Genomic DNA, 18,204 nt, shown 5'->3' with positions numbered 1-18,204 from the left:
ATGAGCAGTAGGGAAAGAAAGGATGGAGGGAGATGCCAGTTTAGAATACCTTTGAGTAGATTGAATGAGCTTATTTCAGTCATAGTTTCTCTGTCTGAAGAAGGGATAAAGTATAATACATGGCCTAACATGGGGATAATAATACTTATCCCATAGGGCTGTTGTGAAGCTCCTGATAGAAAATGCATGAAAAGTGTTTAGCACAGTACATCTCAATAACTGGTGGCTATTATTGTGATTATTCCCCTGTCTCTAGAGCCATTTTAGCAGGCAAGAGCTCCCAGACACTGTTAATGGGCAGCTGTATGGGAAGGAGCACGTGGTTTGTCCACAGGAATGATGCTGCTGAGGGATGCTTAAAGTCTACATGATGATGAGACTTAACAAGATCAATACCACTTTTGGAGGAGATTATATGCTATACTAGGCAGCAAATAGACCATTGAAACTGGATTTGGAAAGCATTTATGGAGTCTATTAGAGATGGTTAAACATACCAACACAGGAAAATAAATCGTGGAGTACACACATGTAGCCCACCAACACTCTTTCTCTTTATGTATCTCTTTCCCTTTCTCCCTCTCCTTCCCCATTTTCAGGTTTATGGAAGTAGGACTGACCATAACCCTAACCCTAACCCTAACCCTAACCCTAGCCCTAACCCTAGCCCTAGCCCTAGCCCTAACCCTAGCCCTAACCCTACCTCTTCTGAGGAAACGACTTGTTTGTGCATATCTAGCTATTTTGAGTGTGTGCACTTTTAGGTGCCCAGTAGAAAGTGAAGTCTCAATCCACTCAGGCAGTGGATGAGTTCTTTCCAATGAATGCTCTGATGAGGGTTTTCCAGGAATAACTTAAACCTTTTGGCTAGCTTTTAAAAGTTACTAGTGAGCAATTTAGTGCACTGGAGCAGTAATTTCATGTTCTCTAGTGGCTTGAGATAATTAGATTATTTTGTGGAATGAATAAATGGGAAGTTCACTCAGTGGCATGGATCAGTGTGGTAACTCGATTTATTTCTTGTAAAGGTGAGTGCTCTAGAGTCTTGACCCTACAAATAATTGTTTTGACTCCCTCCCCGTTCTCATTTATAATATGGTTTCGGTCATTATGTGAGGGAGACTGCCCAATGGAGTGGGGAGAGCATATGGACTTTGGGATCAGCCAAATCTTGATTTAGTTTTAACTAGGTATGTGACCTTGGGCAAATCACTTAACATGCCAGCCCCCAACTCCTAATCAGTAAAGGCATGGTAATAAGACTAACCATTTGAAGAGGCTTGTGAGTTTTAAGTCTGTTACTGAAAGCATTTAATGCAGTTCCTAACCCACATTGGAAACACAAACTAACATTAGATTTCTTTTAGTCTCCCTCCTCACCATGTTATTTTAAAATGATTAATGTTCATACCAAGGATAAACAGTCAGCACATGAATTAATTATGGTTTTACTCATTTGTTAGGTCAGAAAGAACCTCTGCCGTGATCAAGAGCTTTAATGAAAATGTTTACCGAGCCTGTGCTTTTGGGTGAAATGAAAGATGCTTGAAACCCACATACTCTTGTGGAAATCTATATGGGCATTTTACTTCATGGCCACCAATGACCTGATTCAAGGCACAACCTCTATCTTCAAACCAACCAAGAGTTACTTAAGTATATAAAGTTGAAAATGAATCTTGATTAGGGAATTGGCTTCGCATGGTCTTCACCTATGGCATTATATACAGGGGACATTCTGTAGCCCTTAAAGTATGGAAATGAAAAAAATTCACCAACCAAATAGCATTTGGAGTTTGGAGGGTATTTAGAGCTTTGGGTTAGTTGGTGATAGGAACAGACCATGCTTTTCATAAGTCTGCTGGTTTTGGATCCTTATAGACAACCAGCCACAACTGGTCCGGATTAGTTCAGCAGGGCGGGAAGGGGATATGCTCTCAGTTCCTGCTAGAACATTACAGCATTGGAATACTTGTTACGATTTATTCCAAGCCTCAATTCGGTATATCACTTATCCACTGAATTGAACAAATTGAAAGTGATCACATTTAGAAACTATTGATGGGAGGTTGTTGCTTCCTCCTCTTTAATAACATCTTGAGAGCTAACGGGTTCACTGATGTTCCTTAAACCCATCCTCCCTCCCTCTGCACAAATGAACTCGGTTGGAGGTTGGGTTTATTGACGTTTAAATGAGTATATTTGGCTCACTGGAGCATCTATCTAAATGAACACTGCTTTGGTGCATTTTTGAAACTTAATGATTTACTTTGCATCCAGGTGAGAGAGGGGAGTGTGTGGCATTCAGACAGGAACAAGGACATATGGAACACATCTTCTAGCCAAGACTAGTGGAAAATTGAATTAATTTCTTGAATATATCATAGAAGATTATTTTGATATTAGGATGGGGGAACTTTAAGAACGTTCTATTGAAGCTGGAAAAGTAAAACAATAGATAGAAAGGGGAAAAATTCAGGAGGATGTCCAGGTGAGACTACTGACATATCCCTTACAATTTTGTGACATAACACATTTGGGCTTTGGAGACTGAGTTTAAAATTTATGATATAAATCATAGAAACCAAAGTTCATTCTCTTAAATACCACTAATCAGTCCTGGCAGAACTCCTTCCTTGACCCCAATGCTCTGTAGCTACTGTCCCATTTCTCTGATAATCTTATCTACGCTTTTCAAAAGAGCCATCTACATTGTTTCCATGTCTTTACTTTCCAATCTCTCTTCAACATACTCAGGTCCAACTTCTGACTGTGTCAGTTGCTTAAACTCGATTTTGTCAAGATTACTGATGAACTCCAAAGTTACCAAATCCAGTGGTCGTGTTCTGTCCTTATCTTGTTTGAAGTCTCAACATCTTGGGGGTATGTTGACTATTTCCTCCTTTTTGAAACACTCTCCTTTCTTGGTTTCCATGATTTTTTCCCCTGTCTCTTCTCTGACCTCACTGACTATGCTTCCCTGACCTCCTTGGCTGGTGCTTTCTCTTCCACCGAACATGGAAGTGTTGATGTTCTTCAGAGCTTGGACTGGGCTCCTCTTCTTTGTCTCTCCAAAGTCTCTTCCTCGCTGATCTCTTCAAGTTCTATGTATTTAAATGCAACTTTTACACAGATACCGCCAGTATTTATATCTTCTATTTTAACCTCTCCTATGAGTTCTAGACTTATAAATCCAATTGTCTACTTGAAATTGCCACTTGCAGGCGTTTCAAACCAAGTAAGTCCAGAAAGGTGTTCTTGATACCTGTTTCCCAACTCCTCAACATATATTTGGCAACAAGTCCAGCCAATTCAAATTCTACAAAATACTTTGTTATCCATTGCTATTTTTAGTCATGGCCTACATCATATTTTGGGATTAGTACAACTGTCTCCTAATTGGTTTTTCTTCCAGTCTTATTATATCTTGTAGTCCATTCTACATGCAGCAACTTCCCTTCTCAAAACCCTCCAAAATTTTGCATTGCCTCCAGAATAAAACTCATGTTCCTATCATGTCTACCAGGCCTTGCTTGATCTGGCCCTTACCTCTCCAATTTTTTGTTACCATATCTTCCTTTTTATTCACCATGCTTTAGTCATGCTGGTCTTCTTTCAGTCCTTTTAACTACTGTGCTTCTTAACACATCAAGGGTTTTGCACATGCTGTTCCCTGTCTAACTTAATGACATTTATTATGGGCCAGGCCAGTTCTAAGTGCTTTGCATGGATTAACACATTAAATTCTCATATTACCCATACAAGATGGGAACCGTTATTCTTCTATTTAACAAATGAGGAAATTGACTCACATTTACTCAACTGAATGCTCTTTTCCCCTTTTCATGTGACAGCACCCTCTTGTTTTTTGGTTCTTAGCTTAAATATCTCTCTTCAAGAATGCTTCCCTTAAAGTGCTAATTTCATTTTCAGTCTCTTTTTGACTTTTATAGCATGAATTATAACTTGCAATTTCTTTGTTTACTTGTGTTTTTGTCTGTATGGCTTGGGACTATGGCAGTGGTTCTCAACCTTCTGGCCCTTTAAATACAGTTCCTCATGTTGTGACCCAACCATAAAATTATTTTTGTTGCTACTTCATAACTGTAATGTTGCTTTTGTTATGAATCGTAATGTAAATATCTGATATGCAGGATGGTCTTAGGCGACCCCTGTGAAAGGGTCATTCGACCGCCAAAGGGGTCGTGACCCACAGGTTGAGAACCGCTGGACTAGGGCTTTCTCACTCACAGCTGTATCCCTGTGGCTCAGAATAGCACCTGACTTAATTCTTTATTGAATGAATGCATGACCAACTTCTGTGGAACTTAGTCAGTGAACTAGGAAGAAGGACGAGAAGAGGTTGGGAAGGTATGTTGTATGAAGACTATAAATGAATCATAGTTGTGGTGTCATGGGCCATGTGACTTTTTCCATGTCATTTTGTTCTTCCTGAAATAATAAAATAAAACAAATAAAAAGAGTCATAAAGAGCTTAAAAATAAGACTGGCTATAATTTCTGATCATAGATTAAGCTCTAAAGCAGGGGTCCTCAAACTTTTTAAACAGGGGGCCAGTTCACTGTCCCTCAGACCGTTGGAGGGCCAGACTATAGTTTAAAAAAAAACTATGAACAAACTCCTATGCACACTGCACATATCTTATTTTGAAGTAAAAAAACAAAACGGGAACAAATACAATATTTGTATTTGCATGTGGCCCGCGGGCCATAGTTTGAGGACCCCTGCTCTAAAGTTACAAATACCTGTTGGGCACACATTCAGTGGGAAAAATATCATAGACAAAGTTGTAGAGACAGGAATCAGGGTTTGTAGAAATGTCTATGTCAGCTTGTCTAGGGTAGACGGTTTGGGTGTGAGTGCAGTGAGAGATGACTTCAGGAAATGCATGGCCCTGAATGCCAGCCTAGGGAGTTTGGATGTGAATCATTGAAGGTGAAAAGTCATTGAAAATCTTTGTCCAGGTGGTTTTGAAATTGCCAAGAATCATGAAACCCTCAATGTATATAAGATATTAAATTTGTGGTCTAAAGATCTTGCCGTTATGCCCTCAGCTTGCATTGAGAGGAATTATAAAAATGTATTTTCTTTATGCCACTTACTGTCACTTCCATGAGGATCCACAGTTTCAGTGCCAAGTAAAGCTATGTCAAATAAAATTTGACATAGCATATTATTATCTGTAGGTAATTGTGCTTCTGCCTTTGCTAGGGTTAAAAGGAATCTAGACATCAAATTTAAATAAGTTAAATAATTATATGGATCTTTTCATCTTGCTACTATCTGTCTACTATCACTTCCTGGTTTCATATCACTCTTAGATTGTTGATTATATATTTGAATGTTGTTATTTTTGTTTTCTATATTTTAAATATTTTTATAATTTCCCACAAATCCTTTATGATAAACAGAGGTTACCCTTTGATTAATATATACACAAAAGAAAGGTTTCATAGGCTTAGAAAATTTTTTGGGGTGTATTATTCTTGTTTTTGCTAGTGTAAGGGTGACAGTATTTATTTGACATGGAATTGGTGTATGGGTAATTGATCGCATCTCTTCCTTTAAACCAGCTTCTTTTATCCTTGTAAGTCATTTGGTTTTCAAGAGGATGAAACAGGATTAATGGAGGGGAAACACCGATATAGCATTGACCCTGACTTAAATTTCATGGGATCTGATGTAAAGAGTATTAAATGTTCCAGGAGAGTTGCCGTTCAACCTTAAAAAAATAATTACATAGTTATGGAGGGAGTCTAGGCCCCAGCTTGACTCTCTACATCCTGAATGGGCACCTATTCAGAGGTTTGACATGACCAGGTATTAGCATTTCCCTTTTCCTCATAACTTATCAATTCCCTTGTGTTTTTTTTTTGTTTGTTTGTTCTGTTTGTTTGTTTCTTTCATTTCGAGGGAAGATGAAGTTATATTCAGAGCAGTGATTCTCTAAGTGTGATCTAGGGATCCTTGGGAGATCCTGAAGACCTCTCAGCGGGTCCATGAGATTGAAACTATGTTCAAAGTAATATTAAGACATTATTTGCTTTTTTCACTTCCATATTTTCACCATGCAGAGTGGATTTTTCCAGTGGCTACATGACATGATATCTCAAGAGATTGAATGCAGAAGCAGATATAGAATCTAGTTATTTTCTCTAAGGAAGGTATTAAAGATATTTGGGAAGATGTAAAGCAGTGCCATTCTTTTCATTAAAATTGTTTTTATTGGAAAAATCAAATGTAATAGTTATTTATGTTAACATGCAGTAGGTTTATTACAGTTATTTTTAAATGAATATTTTTAAAACATTTCTTTTTAATTTTGAAAATGGCAAATATTATTATTAACAGTTGTTATAAAAAAGAAAAAGAGACTGTATTAGACAAAATCCCTTTGAGGTTGTTAATAGTATTTTATGATTATAAAGGGATCCAGGGGCCCAGAAGTTTGACAATAATCACTTCAAAACTGCTAGCATACTAGTAGTAACTTTTCCTTTGTGAGGGGAGGGTAAAAGGATATGCAGGTGGAATTGGTGAGAAAGTTAGAGTGGTGAGGGGCTCACATTAGACTAGGAGGGCAGAAGCTGTGACCTCCCAAGCCCTCACACAGGAGCAGCTCAATACAATTTGGATATTGAATGAACTGATGGATGAATGGTAAAGCACTAGTGAAAAGTGCATTTGACATAGTTTACAAGGTCTAATTAAGCCAGTCCTGCCATCAGCAATCAAAGTGAGCTTTCATTCATTCAGTTTTCAACTCATCCACTATTTACTGGTTATTATTGAGTACCTATTATGTGCAGGCTGCTATGTATAAGTCACATTACATTTTCAGTTTCCTCATTGCTAAGGAGGAAGCTCAAATAATGTGTGAAAACCCTTCTAGCAATGTCTTCCTCGGGATAATAGAAGAACTCTCTCTCTGTCTCTCTTGGATAAGCTAACACAAGAAGGAAGATAACTTTCCTCAGGCAAAAAGCATTGTCTACTTTAAGTGTTGCTGCAGAAACTTAAGTGGCAGATGGTTGACTGCCTTAGTGTTTTCCAGATAGAAATGGCCAAGTTTGGAAATGAAAAAAATTTACAGCATGAAATCAGCTAGCTCAATTTTATTTCCTAGCTTTATCCAGTATTAGATTAACTGAATAATGTCACTTTAGGGAATTTGGAAACCTAGCAGTGTCTTTCTCTCCTAGCAGAAAGATGATGATCAAAGGTCTTTTGTGTGAGAAATCTGAGCAATTCTGTGCAGTGATGGCAAGCCGGGAAACTGTCATCACTCTAAGTGGGCCATGGCTGGAGAAAATGAATACCCTTTTTCCTCCAGTCATCTGTCCACAACTTATTCTGATGGGCAAAACCTTAAAGCTCCATATGCCTGTTTCTTGGAGTCTTGTGTGGATAGATTCCCATCTGTATTTGTCAGTTTTTATTAGATTATATTCAGTAACAAACAATCCCTACATTTCAGTAGCTTACCAGAAAAGTTGATTTGTTGATTATATTTCATATTGACTATGGGTTGGAATGGAACTGCTTCTCCTCCAAATATCTTCTTCCTTTAAGATTCTAGATCGAATAAACAGCTACCATTAGGGATTACTTTTTTTATGGAAAGCAAAAAAAGAGAGATGGCTGAATCACATAATGGTTCTTATGTAGAATGGGGCATACGTAGGTCACTTTTGGTTCACATTCAGTTGGCCAAAGCAAGTCTCATGCAGCCTGTAGTCCGTGGGGGAAGGAAATTTACTCCCTTACAGGGTGTTTCTAGAAATCACTTGGCCATGGGCAGAGGTGTATATTTCTCTTATTGAAAGGGAGAGTGACCAATTGAGAATAATAATATAATCTATCACACCATTCTTTCATTGCAAGATACAGAAATGAATTGCTTCTCTATCCAGTTCGTTTTACTTTGTGATACCTAATTCAGAAAGAGGATCTCCTGGAGTTCATGAACTTAAAAAGATAGGTTAGAGCACAGTGCTGGGATCTTCCCATTTCTCAGCATTAGAGTTGGGTCTTGATCTTTCTGCAGTGAACTTGGAAAAATACAGGAAAATGAAAGAACACAGCCCTTCACCAAACAAACAAAATAAACACATACTCACTGAGAAGAGTGCACTCCTTGACCCTGGCAGCCCATAGAGGAGAGAGACAGTGACCAAGAGGTCTGGCTAGTGTGCATGGTTCTCCTTCATCTCTGTGCCTTCCCTGTGGAAGCCTGCCTGTTGCATGTCTGAGCTGAGAGTTTAGGCAGAGGCAATGCTTAGTGAAGACTGAAGGAACTGCCTAGAAATGCAAAATATGCCCTCTGAGGGCAAGGACTGTCTTAATTCTCTCTCTGTATAGACCGCATTGCTGGGCATGTAGTAGGTGCCCAACAAATGCTTTTTGAATGAATGAATGTGATGAATGGAGCAAAGGAATGACAGACTGCAGGAAGAGGTTGAATAAAAGATAGATTATGATCAAACAAAGGGCACATTAAGATTCTAGGATATGAAGCTTGGAGTGAGTAGTTCTGTATCCTGTACTTTGGATAAGAGTGACTTTAATATATATATATGAATTTATCATGAAAAAAATCCCAGGTTAAAAAGACCTACAGATGGGCTTTCTCTTGATGTAGTAAGTAGGTCATAATAGATGTGTTTCTTATTATCCTAAATCCTGTAACGTCACATTGCTCTGGGGTTAGCTAGTCGCCTTATGCTGAGTAGGTATGCGAGGGTAAGATTAAACAAGTAATTCTATTTGCCTGCTGCACACACCATTGTTTAGCTAGAAAAATTAAATTCCTATTCAAGCCTCTTGGCGTGTTTAATAAATGCTTCAGGTGCTTAGAACTATGTGTGCAGCAGGAAGAAGCCAAGCCATTCCCAGGGAATGACGTATTTATTAACCTCACTGAATAATGCCAGCCTTTAACCTGGAATGCTGGTTGGGAAATAGGCGAACCTGGCCAATCTGGACAAATAAGACCTTCCTGCTGTACACCTGTCCTCTGGGACAGAGGGCAGCTTGGAGGCTGTGTTTCCATTTCAACTCCAGGCAGACCAGGTTCAAATGCCACCTCTGCTGTTTTGAAGTTTGTTACCTTGGAGGTATTGTTACTCTTTGCATCCCAGTCTTCTCAGCTTTTGCCATATATGGAGAGCCCTTTGTGTACTATGCAATGTAATTTGTCTACTTTAAGCCTGTTATTTTTTATTGTATTAACATGAAATTTGCCCCTTTAAGCCATTTTTAAGTGTACAAGTTAGAGGCATTAACATGCACAATGCACCTGCTTTAATCTATGTCAACCCTTTGAGAAAGTGCTATTATTCTTGTCCTTTCACAGATAAGAAGACTGAGGCTCTGAGAAGTTAATAATGATTCTTATAAGATTCTTGGTACCTCTCAGATGCTAAATATGAGGTAGTTCTTATTGTTTTCCTTTCAGGCCACAGGCCAGAAGATCCTATTTAAGCCCTAAGAAAGGGAAAGAAGAGGATGGAAGTTCTAGATTCGTTAATTTTCCTGATGCATTGGCAGAGAGACCTGCATCAGCCAATGGAGGGAGTGAGAATAGGCAGCACCTTAGACTCTTGTCTGTGCTGTACCTGGCAAGTGGGTGTCCAGGCCCCAGCTTCAGTGCTGATCTCCAGGGCAGCCCGGGGGTTGAGGGTGGGGTGGGGAGGAAATGAGTTAAGCCTGTCTTCAGACACGTTTGTATCGATTCTGTCAGTTTCTTGCTGCTTGCTGACAGAAGATAGATGGCTCATAACGCAGCTGGGCACAGCACATTACGCCCCGACTTGGGACTCCTAAATCATTTCAAAATTTTAAATTCTCTAATCAATATTTTATGGCGAGCACAAGGCAGGGATGAGGCCTGCTTCTCTCCAGGGCGTGTGCTCATACACGGACCTGGTAGATGTGAGTGGCCGGTGGGGTCAGCCTCATCTGGGGAGGACTGCAGGCTGTGTTCTGAGGGCAGTCATTTAATGAAGGCCAGGACCAGAAGGGCCCTTGGAAGTCATGTGGTCCCAGTGTACACCTTAAAGGGGAAGAAAAATGAGGATCCAGACATGATCCTTGGTCACCCATAGCAAAACTGAGACTGGAACCCAAGTCTCCTGACTTTTAGTTCAAAGCTCTTCTCATGAAACCATGCCTGCACATATTAGATGCTCAACAAATATTAGTTCAATGTCGAACAAATGTTAAAACTTGCAAAAAGCCTAAGTCTGGGCCAAATAAGGCTTTCTGCTTAGTAAGCACTTAGTAAGCACCAGCTTTTGCTCTAAGTTCTATTTTGAAGTATTAGTCCATATTTACCATCCCATGACTTAGGGACTGCCATTATTCCCATTTTGCATATACCAGAAATGAGGCTCTGAGAGATGAGTGGTTTGCTCACGTCACAGAGCTGGTGAGTGAGAAAGAATCTGCATTGAGACTCAGGCATTCGGCCTGCAGAGCCTGTGCCTTAACTGTTGTGCTATGTTGGCTCTCTGCATAAATTGGATTTGCTGTTCCCCAGGTGTATTTTGACCTATATCCAATATGCATCTGTGTTTCATCACATGGAAAAGAGAGAGAGAGAGAGAAAAAGACTTCAGTTTTGTAACCAGCCAGTGGATGAAGAAGGTAAGCAATCAGCTGTTCAGTCCGAGGCAGTCCCTGATGCTGGGTGAAGAGGGTGCTGAAAGCGAGGCCACACTTGAGTGTTTAGAGGAAGCAGCAGCAGATGGGAGGACAGGATCCTGGTGTTGAGTCTTATAGATGGTGCTGGTAATCAACAGGCCTGTTTAAGTGCTGCAGTAGAGAAAGAAAAAATCCTACTCCCACCCACTGGCTCACAAAGCCTTCCCCACCAATCTAGACCCTCCCTCCCTTTTTCTCCTTCCCTTCCTCTTGCCACTTGCCCCACTCCCTGTGCTCCAGGATTTCTGCATTAGGACTTGCCTTGCCACCTTGTCCCCTCGGCCTGAAATGCTCGACCGCATGGTCGTCCAATGGCTGACTCCTGTGATTTAGCTCTCAGTTGAAAATATCACCTGTTCAGAGAGGCTTTCCCTGCTCACCCAGCCTAAAGTGCTCATTAGGACGTAAACTCCTTGACAGCAAGGTCCTTCATCCTGACTGTGTAGGACAATGCCTGACACCTGGTAGGTGATGAGCAGATATCGACGGAATGAAAGAAGGGGCTTACGGGATGTTTTGAAGAAGGTCCCTCAGGTGTCAGGCAGAGCAGATGACAATTGGGAGTTGAGTAGAAAGGAAACTTAAAACACAGCCCAGTGGCCTGTAAGTGTCCATCTCCTGGGTTGGGGGGTCTCACTCCTCACCTATGCGGGGAGTTGATGGCATGTTTGGGCATGTCTGACAGCTGCAAAGTTCTTCCTCATTTGGGCAGGAAAACTGACTCTTCGTAGCTTCTACCCATTGGTCTTGGTTCAAATCCTGGGGCCCCCTCAAAGCCATGCTCCATCAGCAGAAAGCCCCTGAGGCACAGCGAGGCCCATGGTTCTGGGATGACTGTGCAGCCCAGAAACCAGAGGGAATAGCTGTCAGGTCTCAGCTGCAGGCATCTTATGACACACAGTGTAGACGTTTCAGCTGTCAGAGTTAGCTTGCTTTTCCACGGGAACATGCAGGAAATTCTGGGTCAGTGTTCTTGCAATCCTTGAGCAGGAGGAGGCTTTGCCAAGAGCAGGGAAGGAAAGCCAAGGACTTGGCTGTCTTCCCTTTAAAGGGCCCTATTACAAATGCAGGGGTAGAAATCATGCTGTCTTCTACTTCCATGTTGTTCAATACATTGTAAAGCTTTTTCAGGCATATTATTGGATATTCTCATCAGTCTTATAAAATCTCAGAGACAGGTGTCACTGCCTCTGGAGAAGAAAGGACGTGCCTGAGACACTCTGCCTGTGACTTCAGGCACATCTGTGATCACAGAGTCAGCTCCTTAAATCTAAGTGTGCCTAAGAATCGCCTGGGAAGTTTGCTAAAACACAGATTCCCAGAGATTCAGATTCTGTAGGTCTGAGAATTTGCACGTCTAACAAGTGCCCAGGTGCTGCTGATGCTGGGTAGCACCTGTACAGATAGCCCCGGCCCTGGTGGCTTTGACTGGCTGTCACACCACTGCCTCTCTGAAAAGTAGCAGGTAACTGTGAGGAGCATGTTGTGTAAAGTGTCTCATTTGGTCTCACAACAACCCCATTTTATAGATGAGAAACAGAAAGTTCAGAGTGGTCAAGTAGCACAGAAAGCACCTAGCTCTGACTCAGGTGCAAAGGATCACTTGAAACTTCTGTTAGGACCCAAATGCCACTGCATAGGGCAGAGTAACCCTGGGCAAGATTGCCAGTCAGATTTGTTGTGGGAACCTTCATCCTTGAATACTCCTCCAGCCCTGGGTGCTCCCCCCTGCATGCTACTCCCTGAGTACTCCCCTCTGTATTCCTTCCTGTGTGTTCCTCTCTGTTCCTTCCTGTGTGTTCCTGCTTTGCATGCTCCTCCCTGCCTTCCCCAGTAGACTTTTGTCACTTTCCTGTTGTATGTCTTTTTAACAGAATGAGAGTTATTGAACTCTCAAAATGGAAAGGTTAGCAACTTCATGAGTAACTCCTCCTACAGCTATTTGCATTTAAAAGAGGCTAAGAGAGAAGGTAATGGTTAACCAATAGGATTCATCCTAGATGCTGAATTTCCATCCTCAGGATGGGCAGGCAGGAATGATGATTTGGGACAGGGGTCTTACTCTCTTTCCTCTATTTCAGCAGTTCGAACGACCCTTTCACAGGGGTCGCCTAAGACCATCAGAAAACACATATATAATTACATATTGTTTTTTGTGATTAATCACTATGCTTTAATTATGTTCAATTTGTAACAATGAAAATACATCCTGCATATCAGATATTTACATTACGATTCATAACAGTAGCGAAATTACAGTTATGAAGTAGCAACGAAAATAATTTTATGGTTGGGGGTCACCACAACATGAGGAACTGTATCAAAGGGTCGTGGCATTAGGAAGGTTGAGAACCACTGCTCTATTTCTTCCCTGTACTTTCCCTTCATAGCACCCAGCACAACTTGTGCTGTAATTATTATGAGATTGCCTGTTTCCCACCTGCCTACCCACTGGACTGTAAACTCCATGGGGAAGAGAGACTTTTATCTGTTTTGCTCTTACCGTTGCCCCAAACCAAGACATGCAGTGTGAAGCTTAGTCACGACTCAGATGTGCAAAATGCGATGTTGTTTTTCTAGAACTGTCACTAGTCACCAGTTTTTGCTGCTGTGGAAAGACTTATTCTTGACAATTAAAGGTAGCTTAGTCACATTCCGGCTTGATTCACAGTCTCTTTTCACTAATTATTCAATTAAAACTCAGTTCTTTTAAAATTCAAACTTTATGCCAGGGCTGTTGTCTCTTATTAAGTGTTCTTCTCTCCTCTCCTATCTGAGATGGCGCCTGCCTACAGGAAGAAGCTATGGAATGAGGGCAGCAGGAGATTTTAAGATTATTTGCTTAAATTAAGTTTATTGGGGTGACATTGGTTAATAATTATATACATTTCAGGTGTACAACTTTGCAATATGATGTCTATGTACTCTATTGTGTATTTCCCATCCAAAGTCTAGTCTCCAGATGGGTGGGATCTTGTCTGGTTATGTTCTGTTTTCTGGTCTTGGCTGGCCTCTGCAGTGGAGTAGTTGGTTCTACCCTCTGTTCTCACTGCATTGGTTGCCTCATTATCTGTAGCTGGTGTAATGGGTGGTCTGTCCTCCTGATTCTATCCAAGTGACCCTGCCCACTGCATAACCAACTTATGTCTTGACTGAGTTCTTGCTAGACACAATGATCCTCTGGAATTACCAGGGTTGAAATTTGTGTGTGTGTATGGAAGGGAGGGGTGAGGGGTGAAGGAATGATACTTCCACCTGATCGGGCCCTTTCTTCCACTTGTAGTTCTGGAAGCAACCACCTAGAGAGGCGCCCTGGAAGGGACAGGCTGGGTCTTTTCAGAGCATTCACCTACAGCAGTGGTTCTCAACCTTCTGGCCCTTTAAATATAGTTCCTCATGTTGTGACCCAACCATAAAATTATTTTCGTTGCTACTTCATAACTGTAATGTTGCTACTGTTATGAATCGTAATGTAAATATCTGATATGCAGGATGGTCTTAGACGACCCCTGTGAAAGGGTCGTTCGACCGCCAAAGGGGTCGTGACCCACAGGTTGAGAACCGCTGACCTACAGGTACCTCTCTGTGATTTTCCTTCTCCAGTAGAGGTCACCTGTTCCCACTTCATATCTTCCATCCTGCCTACTCCAGGGAGTTTATAAACTCTTGTATATTCTCAAGTGCCTGGTTTTTGCACCGGAAAACCAGAGCTCTCAAGGTTATTATCTTTTTTCTGAATTTAAAATGTTGAACTTGAATATTAAAGCATTCTTCTCAGAAAACATAATTTCTTGTTCTTTCTCCCACTGCACCACTCCCAAAAGCCATGGATAACTCAGACTCTGAGGATAGAGGGCTGGCTGGTGGGCAACACAACATACCAAATTTCCAGGAATGAAAAATACATGGATTATTTAAAAATATTATTTTGCTTGACTGTAGGCATGAGTATATATGCAATAAGCAGTAGGAATGTGGATTCAGTAAACTCTGGGCTAAAATTAGTGAGAACCGGTTGGAGACTCTGAGATACCACACACGAGCGATACCACTCACAGAGAAACGTGATGATTATGACATTAACACTTCATTTACAAGTATTTTTTTTCCTACAGACTATTTTATAATGTATTGTTTATTTATTAGGCAATACATTGTATTAGGCATAGTGTTAGGACATGTTTCTAGGTGAGGGGGACAGAAATTATTAAATTGGAAGTTTATGATTTTCCTCCTCCAGTTTATCAAACATAATCTTGTTTTTTTGTGTGTTTTTTTGGGGGGGGGGGTTTGGGGCAGAGAAAGGCAGGGGGACCAGAGGAGACGGGTCCAGCAGTCATATATCCTAGCAACCAGATCAAAGCACCACCAAGTCCTGAGTCCTTCCATGTCCACTGAAGGAGTATTCAGCCCTCACTCCCTTTGTGTTGGTGGCATTGTAGATGATGGTCATCACAGCCACCACCTTTTAAGGGATTACCAGGTGTCAGGCACTATGCTGACCTCTAGTGTACATCATCTTGTGGATTTCTTAGAATTCTGTGAGGTCGACTTTAACTTTCCCATTTGGCACGTGAGGAAACAGGATCAGGGAGGTTACATGACTTCTTCAAGGACCCTGTGTCACACAAGCTGGGTCAGAACCAGGATTGGAATCCAGACTTTTAAACCCTGTGTTAAACATTTGTATTATCGTCCAAAAGGGCTGCAGCAGCATCTGCTGGGAGCCTGAAGAAATGCAGAGTCTCAGGCTCCTTCCTGGATTTGCTGAATCATAACCTGCATCTTCATGAGTGAATTATACATACATTAAAGTTGAGAAGCTCCACTTTAATGACACTCACTCATCCCCTTCCTTCTGACCTTGTGTCAGGTGTCCACTCCGTCCCTGATTCTCTTGCTTCCTGTCCTCTCCTCCATCTCTTCTCTCCCAGGAAGATGTGAGCTGGGCATTGTTTGGTTTTAAAGACCTGCTCTGCTCTGTGACGACAATAGGCTTGCACTCAAAGTTCTTGATTAGTTTTGCGTTGCATCCAGTGCATCACTTGAAGTTCCTCCAAGGAATGACTTTCAGTGGAGTATTGGCGTGAAGGAGCAAGGCAGCTTTTCCTTGGTGACATTCTGTCCCTGAAGATCTGGCTCGGGCCTTTGTATCTGTTGCTCCCCAACAGATCTCTATAATGTCGTTATTCTCACTGAGCACACAGAGCCCTTGATGTTTGAACCTCCCCCCGACCTGGTTTCCCAGGTGGGATGGAGGCATCTGCCCACCCCTCCAGGGAGGCTCTCACTCCCCTGGTGTGGATGCTCCCTGTTGTCTACCTACGGAGAGAAAGGTGCTCATTGACTGTTGCCTGTTGTACTCAGCTACTGATTGACATGAAGCATCCTTATAATAGTTACTTTTTATTTAACACCTTTGGTATGCAAAGGCACTGTGCTAGGTTTTTATGATTTTCTTTTTAAAAATGTTTACTGAAAATATATTTTTATTGATTTCAGAGAGGAAGGGAGGGGGGGGGAGAGAGAGAGAAACATCAATGATGAGAGAATCATTGACCTCTGCCTCCTGCATGGCACCTACTGGGGATTGAGCCTGCAACCCTGGGCCAGGAATCAAATCGTGGTCTCTTGGTGCATAGGTCAACACTCAACCACTGAATCATGCCCGCCGGGCCTATGATTTCCATTTAAAAATGATGAAACAAATTCTTAGAAATGTTAAGTGATGTGCTCAAGGTCACACGGTTAGTAAGTGGCTGAGTTGGGATACAGTTTCATGTTTACCTGACTCTGAACTTTTTCCCCACATCACCTCCTTTTTAGCCGCGCCTCTCCTCAAGGGCTTACGGCTCCTAATTCCTCTTAGTCAAAGGGACAGATTCTCATAGTTTTGAATCTTTGCAGACCTCTCATCAGAATCAGAGGGTGGGCTTGTGAGAGCAATGATTCAGCACTTAAGGGGCAGGGCTGGGGCGTTTGGATTTCTCACAAGTTTCCAGGTCTGCGGACCACATTCCAAGAGCCACTGCCTTAGTGCACTAGGGAAGCAGGGAAGTGTGGGAAGCAAAGCACCACTGTTCTCATCCCCTTTGTCCTGTCGATGTTGGCAGGTTAATGCTGCTGTAACACCTGTGACTTGTTTATTGCTTCCTGGACAATATTTCACAGGAGAACAGGATAGTTATGTGCATCTGTTTCAGCTCAGTATCTCCTCTTTTCTGGGTAGTGTTTAGGCTGGTCCACTGCCCTAAACTTGTGGGGGTCACCTGCTAACAAGCTGAGGATTTTAAAAACATATAAGTAAAGGCCTGAAAACTGAAAGCATGTTGATTTATGGGCATTCCCAGGAACTAGTCCTCCAGTTCAGAGGATAATAAAGCCTTGGCTCACTCACCCAATTAGATGGCTCATCTGAAATTCATGAGATTTGAAAAAATGGAATTCACCATTTGCCTTTCCATAGAGTTATTCCCTTATTATGTATAGCCAAATTCCCAAAAGGGACAACTTTGAATCCCTGTCATGGGACCCCAAGCATGTTTGGTAGACCACTAGGAGTCTATCTACATGGAAACCCAAGAGCCGTTCAGAAGGAAGAGAGAGTGATAATGTATGCAGCATGGCGACTAGGGATCAAAAGCCTCGGTCTGTGGAGTTAGTTAGAGCTGGTTATAAATGCTGGCTCTGCCACTTAATAGCAGAGGGTCCATGAGCATATTACTTAACCTGTTTGGGCCTCTTTGTTTCCTGACTCAAGGCAAATATAAAAAATATTTAGCCAACAGATATGGCGTGGGCATCAGCCAGTTAGAATGGATGGAAGCCAAATCAGAAGCAATGCCAGCTGTAAATAAGCCAGAACCGGTGTGGATGACTGGCTTGCATTTTCAAATGTGATGTGGGTCCCATCGGTGGTTTATCTCTGCAGGGGAAATGGGTTTTACTAAAGTAAGAAGGAGCTTGGTGCGTGTGTGTGTGTGTGTGTGTGTGTGTGTGTGTGTGTGTCTGAGAGAGAGTGAGGGCGGGCGTGTGCGCGCGTGCACTCTGAGAATCGCAGGAAGCTTTCCTGGGAGTGAGGCCACACACTCTCTGGCTGTTTCAGGGTCAGGAGAGACACTCTTTTGGAGGCTTGGAGCAAGGCCAATTTGGCCTGTCCCCCCCCCCCCCCCCCGTCACAATCTAGTAGCCAGTGATATGAAGCCAAGAATGAGAGAGGTTCTCATTTGTTGATTCTTCTTACTCTGCTATCCTTGGTGAGAGGCAAGGCCGGAAGTCTATCATTGACTGAGATATTGGAAAGTAGAAAAGATCGTGGAAAGGCCTCTTTACATCCAGACACAGTGGGGAGGACCTGAATACACCTTGCACCGTAATAAAACCATTGGCTGCTGATTTATCTTTTCTGGGAAATAGGACAATATTCCTTTCCTTCTCAGTTCATTGAAGGAAATGAGGTAATATCTGACTCACAGTAGG

Source organism: Myotis lucifugus, unplaced genomic scaffold (genome assembly GCF_000147115.1).
Source record: "Myotis lucifugus unplaced genomic scaffold, Myoluc2.0 scaffold_54, whole genome shotgun sequence".
Classification (NCBI taxonomy): Eukaryota; Metazoa; Chordata; class Mammalia; order Chiroptera; family Vespertilionidae; genus Myotis; species Myotis lucifugus.
This window is presented reverse-complemented; position numbering follows the sequence as displayed.